An 11613-nucleotide genomic window follows, 5' to 3' on the forward strand; every position below is an offset into this window, starting at 1 on the left:
GAACTAAATTGGATCAGGTGAAAAGCAGGCAACCTTGTGGCAAACCGATACCCAGAAATCACACAATCAATACCTGCAGCTCACTGACAGTTTGTTTGACTCTAGAGCTGCTACAAACACATTGTGAAATTTCTGCACAAGTGGCACCAGATAGAATTGGAATATATACATACAACAGTTTTGTCTGGTTCTCGAATCAAATTGGCTGATGGCCTTGCAATATTCTGCCAGTAAAAGCACTCGTACAGCCTCTCCACCCTTCACCAGTGTGTATTACTCCGCCCACATACAGCAACAAGCAGAGAAAACTCTACAGTTTGAAAAATATTTGTTGAAAATGTTTGTTGAAAAAGTTGTTCAGATTGCAACTATGCAGTTTATTTATAAGGAAAGGGCCTATTTAAAACAAAAAAAAAATTATAATTTCTGAGAGACAGTGCATCGGCGACCATTAGCCTGTCATTGAGCAAAGACGGTTGATGTTGTCCATCCACAAGATGGTGACAGAGACCATATATTAAGCTCTTAGAAGCTTAAAACAGTGTAATTTCTAACTACAGCTGATCAAATCATTATTAAACTGGTGATATTCTAAGTCGATCTCTCTCTTTTGTATGTTGTAGTGCTGTTTTTATACAATATAATTGTAGTGTTTTGAGCATGAGATGGGACTCGCATATCAGGAATGTGTGTTCTGTTGGCAGAAAGAAAGAAGAAATGCCCGCATGTGTTTAGCGTTTTTCTTTATCGCAAACACAACAGCAATCTGGTAGTGATTGTGCTGCTTTTTACAGGGTTAATAATTGTAATATCCCAATTGCAACAGATAAATATTATAGACTGTAATAGACTGTAATACTGTAGGGAGATATCTCTGTAGACTGATGGCATTTTATGTCATGTTTAGCCTTAGAATCTTAATGTCAGCAAAATCACCTGTTTTGTCATCACTTTAGACATTACACTAGAGAATCGTTCAAGTACTAGCTTTAAAGTGACGGTCTGATGACATTTATTCTAAATTTTAATTACAAATTACATGTCAGATATTGACAATTGGTGGACAATTTTGATTTCTTAACTCTTCTGAAATTAAAATATTCACTATAAAAAGTTAACATTTGTTTCAATCATAAAAAGACTGTTTTCAGTATTAATTCCATTTATTGATCTAACAGGTAAGTTTTTACAGTGTTCTTATTCATTCATGTCCCTTTATTCATCAGGGGTTGCCACAGTGGAATGAACCCACAATATATCCAGCATATGTTTTACACAGTGGATGCCCTTCCAGCTGCAACCCAGTACTGGGCAACATCCATAAACACTGATTCAAACACGTACTCATACACTACAGTCAATTTAGTTCATTCAATTCACCTATAGTGCAAGGCTTTGGACTGTTAAGGAAACCGAAGCACCTGGAGGAAACCCACACCAACATGGAGAGAACACAAAGTCTGTGTAAACAAACTTTACACAGAATGTCAACTGGCCTAGCCAGGACGACAGTGCTAACCACTGAGCCACAGTGTCACTAACAGTGTTCTCTAAAAATATTTAACAAAAAAATAAAGATGTTACTGTATTTTGACAAATTGTCATTTTCTATGTACAATTTTAGATTCAAAAGAAATTCCACTGATTTCTTACTGTAACATAAAACTACATGACTTTTTTTTTTGCTTGTTCAAACTACTTATTTAAAATAAGCTGAATCAACAAAATACTTGAGATTTCATTGGGACAACTTAATTTTTTAACGTTCAATCCACATAAATTTGTTAAAAGTGTTAACTTAATCGATTTGTGTTGGGACAACATGAATGATTTGTGTGGAACCCTGCATTTTTTACAGTGTCGAAAACATTCATTCAACAGTCCTTTTTCAGGTGGTCTCTTAATATTTTTTTCATGGCTGAATGTATAAAATAAAATGTGTTGCTTTAATACATTCCATACATACAAAATGCTCAGAAAACACACCGTCTCCTCTCAAAGAGTGCATTTGACTTACTTTATGTGACGGGTCATGTAAGGTCATTGTGCAGTTTTGTCCAGATTTCTTTTTATGGCTTTTCACATCATAGCAGCACAAGTTCATTTGTCATAAACTTTCATGTGCCTCTATAAATGGTAATGACCTCTGCCATGTAAGGATGATGACAACATTAAGCTTTTTTTTATGACAATACCCACAGAGACTGGACAGATGGCGCTACCATCACCTCATCACACAACATCGCTCTCTCTCTCTTTCTGCAGTGCACATGAACAGAAAGTGTTTTAATCAGAGTAAGCACAAGTTATGAGGTGGTCAGAAACACAGTTTATGGTATAAGGCAGGGGTAGGTAGGTAACTTTTCAGCCCGTGACCCCCAAATAACAATGCTAGTGACTCGCGACCCCAAATATTCTCTGAGGTGGTAATATATATATATATATGGTCATTCTAATAGTTTCATAAAATTAATTTGACTGCAATCGCCAAGCAATGCCCCTTATTGTCCTGTGATCATCACTTTGGAAACCACTGGTTTAAGTAATATATGCAAAAAAAAAAAAAAAAAAAAGGAAAAAAGGTAATTCAAACATACTGACACAACTTGACACAAAAATTATCTGAAACTAAATGCAAATGAAATAATTTAGGTTAATGTGTCTGACTGGGATATGAATCAGTTCCTTTCAGTGAATCAGCTAAATCACCATGAAACGATTCATTCATAAAAATAATAAAAAGTAGAGAAAAAAAAGTGACTGATCAAAGAATTGATTTACACATTTGCTTTGATTTACTGACCACAATCAAAATATGCAGTTTAAAATAACTCTTTTGCATGTAAATAAATGAAATTCAATTCTGTGATTAAAAAGCTGGATTTTTTTTATTTTCTCTTCAGTTTCCAGTGTCACACGATTCTTCAGAAATTATTTTAATATGCTGATTTTGGTGCTCAAAAATATTTCTTATGTTAAAAGCAGTTGTGCAGCTTCATATTTTGAAATTGTGATTATTTCCATTAATTGAAAAAACAACAACATTTTTAGTAAAATAATTTATCAAAAACTCATTAAACTGATCAAACAAGATGGTGTAATGTTTAGTTTTGTTTTATTTAATTTTACTCTATTTTATTTTAAACAAATAAACTTCATATTCACCAGACAATCCTGAAAAGCAAACTTCAATAAAAGTTTCCACAAAAATAATAATAAAAAATATACAATAAAAAAAAAATCAGATTTTATGTGTTTTTATACATTAGTTTTACTTAAAATTTGTTTCTTTTTATTTTAATTTATTTTTACCTTTCACTATTGATTTTTGTTTTATGGGAGTTATTTTAACACATAAAATTAAACTAAATCAAGAAATTTACTTATTTTATGTTGTTTTATTTGTCTTTTTTATTTTAGTTTTTATTTTAGTCATTTTAATATATAAAGTTAAACTAAATTCAGAAATATCTTTTTTTCTCCTTAGCTGAAATAAAATACATTTTTAAATTTGTTTTATATACTTTATTTTATTTTATTTCTTTTTACCTATTTCATACCTATTTTTTGTTTTAATTTTATTTATTTTAATACATAAAATTAAACTAAGAAACATTTTCTTGCTAACAATAGCTGAAATAAAATACATATATGTAGTTATTTTACTGATTTAATTTTTTTTACTTGTTTTATTTGTCTTTTAATTTTTATTTATTTATATTTTATTCGTCTTTATTTTTATTTTTATTTCTATTTTAGTTATTTTAATATGCCAGGTTCAACTAAATTCATTTAGTCATTTCAATTCTTTTGAGCTTGTTTTAATTTTTTTGTACTTATTTTATTTGTACTTATTTTATTTTTATCTTTATTATTGATTCTTGCTTTTATTTTAGTTAATATTTTATTTGAGTTATTTTAGTGAACACCAAGTTAAACTAAATTAAAATAAGACATGTCTTCTTGGTTAATACCTGAAACAAAATTATTTTTATTGGTTGTTTCACTTGTTTTATCATATTTCAGTTAACATTTACTGTAATTATTAAATTAACACTGGTTTTAATGCAATTTTTTTAGTATTAGTCAACTATAATAACCCTACATTTTTATTACACATCATATGTCCACTTTTTCTATCACACACCATGAAAAGACTGATCCTTTTTACTGATTCAGTATACGATTTCTCTTCAAAATATTCACATTACCTAAATCTGATTGAAAATACCGTTTAATGTTCATTTTAACACAATAAGACTGCTCTTAAATCAAATAACTCTTTCTGTAAGAAAGTAAAAAATATAAAGCCTGATTTGATAAAAAAAATGTAGTTGATGGTCAATTTGTTCTAATAGTTTCTGTGGGACGTTCCAGAGCTTATAAGATGAAAAGAATATATAGGCTCTTTGAGGAGAGCAATTTTCCATTCAATTATTCTATAGTTAAACACTCACAGATATGTCAACCACTCTTTTTTCGAGCGCTCCTTGTTGATTATGCAGTAAGAACGTATGATGATATTCATAATCACATTAGCTTCCGCTTCATAATCGCGCCGATAAGTGCTCCGTTCTGCCCATGTTTAAAGAGACTCCAGTCCAAACTTAAAATCAACACGCAGGAAAGCCTCTAAATCCACTTATGCTGATGTCCAAAGGCACAAGATAGATAATCACAATAATGTGCTTAAACATGGTGGGGAAAAAAAAAATCTGCAGATGGAGAAATAGCTTCGGCGTGGGTGGATTTTTACCGATTTAGAAATGGGAAATGAGCATCACGGTACATATAGACGGAGTGTGAAGAATCACAGCACTCAAAACTTCAATTGTCACCCCACTGTACACACAGGGATGAAGTAAAACATCAACATATAAACAACTATTTTGCTGAGCTTTGAAGTCACACCAACGAATATGAAGGAAATGTGTGTCATGTTAGATCTTTAAAACTGAAAACCACAAATACAGTCAGGGGAGGGGCCTGTGATTCTACAGCCAATCGGAGATCATTCTCAACTGTTTTGGAAGAGCTACAAAAGCAAATTTACATGGCCAGGTCATATTTTAAACCAACATCAGAATATAAATATTAATGTTTAAATGCACATTTATATGACATGGCATCGTATTTCTGGGTGGAAACTCTTCTTTTAGGACAATTATTACATTTTACCAAAACATCTAACTGTTTGATTGTTTGTTTCTATTTCTTATTTTTAGGATTTTATTAAGTCCTCAATGGTCGTTCTTTGGTATTGTATGTTATATTGTATATACTGTAGAATTATTATATAATAAAAATACACTCTCTCCTATGCCAGAGTGATTAATAGATAAAATAGCACTACTACTACTACTGCTACTGCTACTGTTACTACTACTACTACTACTACTACTACAACTACTACAACTACTACTACTAATAATAATAATAACAACATTAAAAGTAATAATAAACATTCTTTTGCTGTGGTCCTCTACTACGATCAATATGTAGCAAAAAGGTCACTGGTTCGAGCCTCGGCTAGGTCAGTTGGCATGTTTGCATGTTCTCCCCGCATTTCCTGCGGTTGCTCTGGTTTCCCCCATAGTCCAAAGACATGTGTTACAGGTGAATTGGATGAGCTAAATTGTCCGTAGTGTATGTGTGTGAATGAGTGTGTGTGGATGTTTCCCAGAGATGGTTTGCAGCTGGAAGGGCATCCACTGCGTAAAACATGCTGAATAAGTTGGCGGTTCATTCCGCTGTGGCGACCCCAGATTCATAAAAGGACTAAACCGAAAAGAAAATGAATGAATGAATGAATAATTTTACCTTTCATGAAAGACTTGAATTACTAGCTGATGGACGATTGCATAATAGATGGCTATATTATTGTATATGATGACATGAGACACCTGTACCACTTTTCTGTCATTGTAAATCTTTAAATTAATGTAAAAAATAAAATATAATAATAATAATAACAAAATTAATATTAACATTAATAAAACCATTAATAATAATAAAAATAAAAATAATAACATTAATATTAACATTAATAATACCATTAATAATAATAATAATAATAATAATAATACCATTACTATTATTAATAACTAATAATAATAATAATAATAATAGTAATAATAATAATAATACCATTAGTTTCCCAGAGATGGGTTGCGGCTGGAAGGGCATCCGCTGCGTAAAAATTTGCTGGATTAGTTGACGGTTCATTTTGCTGTGGCGACCCCGGATTAATAAAGGGACTAAGCCGACAAGAAAATGAATGAATGAATGAATAATACCATTAATATTATTATTAATAACTACTACTATTACTACTACTACTACTACTACTACTAATAATAATAATAATAATAATATTAACATTAATATTAATTAAAATAATATTATGATTAATACTACTACTACAACTAAATAATAATAATAATATAGCAAAAATGCAAAAATAATAATACATATTATTATATGTCATTTGAGTGGCCTCCATGTAGAGCTCCCTGCATGTGCTGATGTATCATTGGCCAAAGGAAAATGCAGTATTCAGTGAGCTTCAGACACTGTGTTAAAGCTCTGACACACGTCTGCCCTCTAGAGATCAATGCACAGCCATTTCTCAACATCGATTAGACAATTATATAGGTTAAATCATCAAGCCCACACACACTACTACAAGAGAAGAGATGTAGGCTGACACACACACACACTACTACAAGAGAGGTGTACATTGGCACACACACACACACACACACACACACACACACACACACACACACACACACACACACACACACACACACACACACACACTCCAGGTGCAGGTACTTCATGAGCTGATTAGAAATGCCACGGGGGAGTTGAACATCACTCTTAGCAGCTCCAGAGCTACACAATTGAATCATAATTAATAGTAGCAGCAGGAGGTTGTGATCCACTCTCACTCTCACTCTCACTCTCTCTCTCTCTCTCTCTCTCTCTCTCTCTCTCAATTTTTCACTGTTTTTATGCATTGTGAAAGACTGGGTCTCTATTTGATTTATTGAATTTATAAAATGATGGCTCAGTGGTTAGCACTGTGACCTCACAGCAAGAAGGTATCTGGTTCGAGTTCCGGCTAAGTCAGTTGGCATTTCTGGGTGCATGTTTGCATGTTCTGCCCATGTTTGCGTGGGTTTCCTCCGGGTGCTCTGGTTTCCCCCACAGTCCAAAGACATGCGCTATAAGTGAAATGGGTAAACTAAATTGTCTGTAGTGTATGAGTGTGTTAATGTTAGAGTGTGTATGGGTGTTTCCCAATGCTGGGTTGTGGCTGGAAGGGCATCCGAGCGTAAAACATATATCGAAAGAGTTGTCGTTTCATTCCGCTGTGGCAACCTCAGAGAAATTAGAGACTAAGCCGAAGGAAAATAAATAAACGAATGAGTTTAAGCAGTGGGTGGGGAAGTGTTGTTCTCTTTCTCTCTCTCTCTCTCTCTCTCTCTCTCTCTCTCTCTCTCTCAATTCAAAAAAGCTGTATTGGCATGGCTTGTCAAGTATTGGTTATATAAACATTGAATTTTTTTGAAGTGATTATAAAATACACATATACACACAAAAAACACATCTAAAATGTTGACTAATACATACACAAATAAAATAAAAAATACTAATAAAAAAATAATAAAAGCACATTCATTCAGATGGTTTGTACTAATATTTCTGACTAGTTTTGTCCACCGGCTGACTCTAAAATAAACATTAAGTGTTCTTTCATACACCCGGCGCAATAAGGCTTAGGACATGTTTGCCCTGATTTGTTGCTGTTTTCAGACCAGTGCAATCCTAATTTGCACGTTTTGCGCCACGTTGTTTAAATAACTCCATTTGCGCCACTTTGTGAACTCTTGGGTGTGCTGGTCTTAAAGGAGGTGTGTTAAGGCGCATTGTTGGCGCATTGCTATTTTGAAGAACTGAAATAGACCACACCATTGACCAACTAAAAGCTGGTTTAAAGTTCTGCGCAGAGCGCATTAGTTATGTGGGTCCAAACGCTTACACATTGCTTAATACACACCGGATGGACAGCAATACACAAGTATATTTACATATGAAAAATTTTAAGCATTTTCCACATAAATATAAAAACCACTACCTCCATGCCTTCTTCATGTCAAAGGGCTTTTTCAGTTTATTCATGACAATTTGCATTTGTATAATGTTTTCAACAGTTTTATTTATTATATGTGTATTTAGATTTGTTTAATAAAAAACAGTTTAGATTTGTCCACCTGTCGGGTTTTGGAGACATCTGCATCTCAAACTATTGTATTATTGTTCATTTATTCATTTGCTGGAAAATAGAACTGAATTTAGAAATAGTTTTGAAACAAATCTTTGCGTTTAACAAACTTGATTAAATATTTAGGCTAATGGATGTCTTCGGTGGAGTGCGTACAACTACATTTCCTCATCCATGAAAGTAAAGGAGCAAAGTAAAAAGTAAAAGTAAAGTAGAGACTGAATGGAGGAGGATCATTCTTATATCCTTTTTTATCTGCAGATCTTTATCTACAGATGGTCTGTTTACTTGTTAGTGAAGTGTTCAGTTTTCCACTTACAAAGTCCGCCATGTAAATAGCAAATGCGCCCTGGCACGACACAACTGACTCTAAAATGGAATGGGAGACTCTGACTGATTTAATGCAGGTTATGCTCCAAACACACCCATAACTCATTAAGACAACAAGCACAACCCTGTTAGACCATGCACCAGGGCGCAAAGTGTATTTTTCTGTTCCTAAAATATTAAAAGTGGATTCGGACACGTCCTTAATGTTTTTGCGCCATGCATTTTGCGGCTAAATCGTTAAAATAGAGCCCTGTGTGTTTACCACTAATACATACTTTGCTAGTGTTGATATCAGACTAGAGTTCCCTCACAGGATAGGCCTTCATTGTTTTTGGTAATTGTTAAATAAAATTTGGTGTAATTATCTGGAAATCTCTCGCTCTCCCTCTCTCTGACACATGCACACAAACACACACACTGTTTCTCTCTCTCTCTGACCGTCTGTTCCTGTAGCCCGGCTCACTGCAATCAATTATTGTTACGGTAGAATCATTAATAATTTCCTAATGAAAACGATTCTGTTGATCTCTGTTGTATTTTAATTAAACATAATTACGCCGGCGCTCAGAGCTGTGGTGGGGACCCCTTCAGGGTACAACCCAGTTTTAACACCCTGATAATGAATTTTTACATTGTGCGCAGTTGTTTGGTTATTATGCGTCGCAGTATTTTGCGCTGTTCAAAGATAAGAGATAATAACCCTGGCACCTCCGTGTGCTTTGCCTCCGTGCCTTTCAAAGAGCAAGATGAAATGAAAACAATTTAATGGCCTTAACAGTTTAAAACACGGCAGTGTTTGTCTTTTGTGCCGCTCCAAACTCAGCTGGCATGTGTCCGTCTTCCAGCGCTTTATTGTCAGCGTGAAACCCCTCACCCAGCACACAAAGACTCAACGCAAATGGAGATAAATATACGTTTGAAGGTTCGGTTTGTACAGCGATGAAACAGTTCGCTGCCTATTAGGGTTGGGAATCCAGAATGGGTGCTTGTTCAGAAGCCTTTCCAAAAAAAAAAAAGAAATAATAATAATATGGCATCCAAATGATTTGCATGACATGGGGATGTGATAACGCTTCTTAGGGATTTCTGCATTGATACTCAATCTAATAAAATACACTGCAGAATTAATCAAATTTTGTTGGGAGTTTAAAGGTGGAAATTGGTGCAATCGTTATTTAAAAAAAGACTGATGTCTCATTTCATGCAATGACAAAAATGTGTAGGCTGATTCTCGAACAGATGACTCTAAAGAACTGGTCTTTTTTAATGGCTTAGAATAAAAGACTATAGAAAAAATATATCACTATACTTTTCCAGTTAAAACTGTGTTACTGTAATATGCACTGTGTTACTACAATATGCAAATATTGATTATCTAATTAAATATGAATGGGTTTGTATGTATTACTAGAATATAGATCTAGATTCTATACATAGAATCTGAAATTGTTAAATTAAATGAAAAATGACTGTTTTGAAGACTTATGCAGTAATAAAAATCTACAGATACAATGAAGTGATATATAGCTCAATAAAATAAATAAAAAAAATTCAAAACACTCTCCCTAGTGATACAAAAGTAATAATAATAATCTTAAAAACCACAATAACATTTTAGGTTTTATTTAATAAATTAATAACAGTATGATTTATAAAATATATATGTTGTCACATGCTTCTTTCCTCCTAGTGATAAAAAAGTAATACTGATAATATACAGTACAATAAAATAAATATTTTGTCAAATGCCTATCCCTAGTGATATAAAAGTAATAAAATAATTTTAACAAAACAAATAAATCAAAACAAAAACAAACAAAAGGCAAAAGCAAAACACAGCAAAACAAAAAGTAAAAAACAAAGCAAAAAACAAAAAAACAAGTAACAAAAAACAAAAAAATAAAAACTTAAATGAAAAGCAAAACAAAAAAAAACAAAAAAAAAACAAAAAGCAAAAAAAAAAAAACTAAGCAAATCAAAAAACAAAACAAAACAAACAACAAAATAAAGTAAAAAATAAAAAGCGGAAAAAACTAAGCAAATTAAAAAACAAAACAAATCAAACAACAAAAAAAGCAAAAAAAAAAGCTAATCTAAAAACAAAACAAACAACAAAATAAAGCAAAAAAAGCTAAACTAAAAATATTAATAAAAATATTGATAGTAACTAGATCTAAAAAAAATCATTGGAATAATTAAAGAATCAACAAATCATTGAATCAGATCTGTTGATCGGCATTAAAATCTGAATCTAATTCACATTCATACAAGTATACGCACAGACAGAAATGCAAAAAGAAAAAGATTAAGAAGGAAAAGGCCGGAAGTCAAGGCAGTGATGGAGGTCAAGGTAACGAGTCTCTGTTATGTATGGAGGAGAATCAGATGGAGAGGAATTACAGAATATGAGCCGCACAAAGACACAGTGAATTAGTGGAGTTCTGCGGTCTGTGAGCTTATGTAAAACGCTCTCGTTACACTGGTCAATTTCCACACGCACAATGGCCAAATTTCCCCCTCGACTCCTCTGACACGCTCTATCTGACTGTTCCTGCTTCTAAGAGGCTTAGAGGAAAAATTTAGGTGACCTTTAAATAATCAGACACACTAGAGCAGAATGTCTGCTGTCCAAACGCACACAAGCTCAGCTGTCTGCTGCCCACATTTCAAAAGAAAACATTTGATTTTGAGTGTCATTCCAGTGTCTGACAGGCACAATCACTATTTAAAATACAACATATGGGATTCACATCAACAATAAACAGTGGTTTTTAAGACGAAATAAGCATCAGATTTGTTACAATTCAAGCTTATATGATTAGTTGACCAACACAGGCAGACATTCATCACCATATATCAGGAAAAGGTTTGAAGACTTACACTACCTGACAAAAGTCTTGTCGCTTATCCAAGTTTTAGGAACAACAATTAATAACTTGACTTCTAGTCGATCATTTGGTATGAGAAGTGGCTTATATGAAAGGCAAAGGTCT

At 33.1% G+C, this 11613-nt stretch overlaps 1 protein-coding gene across 3 annotated transcripts in view; it reads right to left on the minus strand.

The window, feature by feature from the left end:
* Positions 1–11613, minus strand: part of zfpm2a (zinc finger protein, FOG family member 2a) — a 309174-nt gene that overhangs the window by 82704 nt on the left and 214857 nt on the right.

Source organism: Danio rerio, chromosome 16 (assembly GCF_049306965.1).
Source record: "Danio rerio strain Tuebingen ecotype United States chromosome 16, GRCz12tu, whole genome shotgun sequence".
Classification (NCBI taxonomy): domain Eukaryota; kingdom Metazoa; phylum Chordata; class Actinopteri; order Cypriniformes; family Danionidae; genus Danio; species Danio rerio.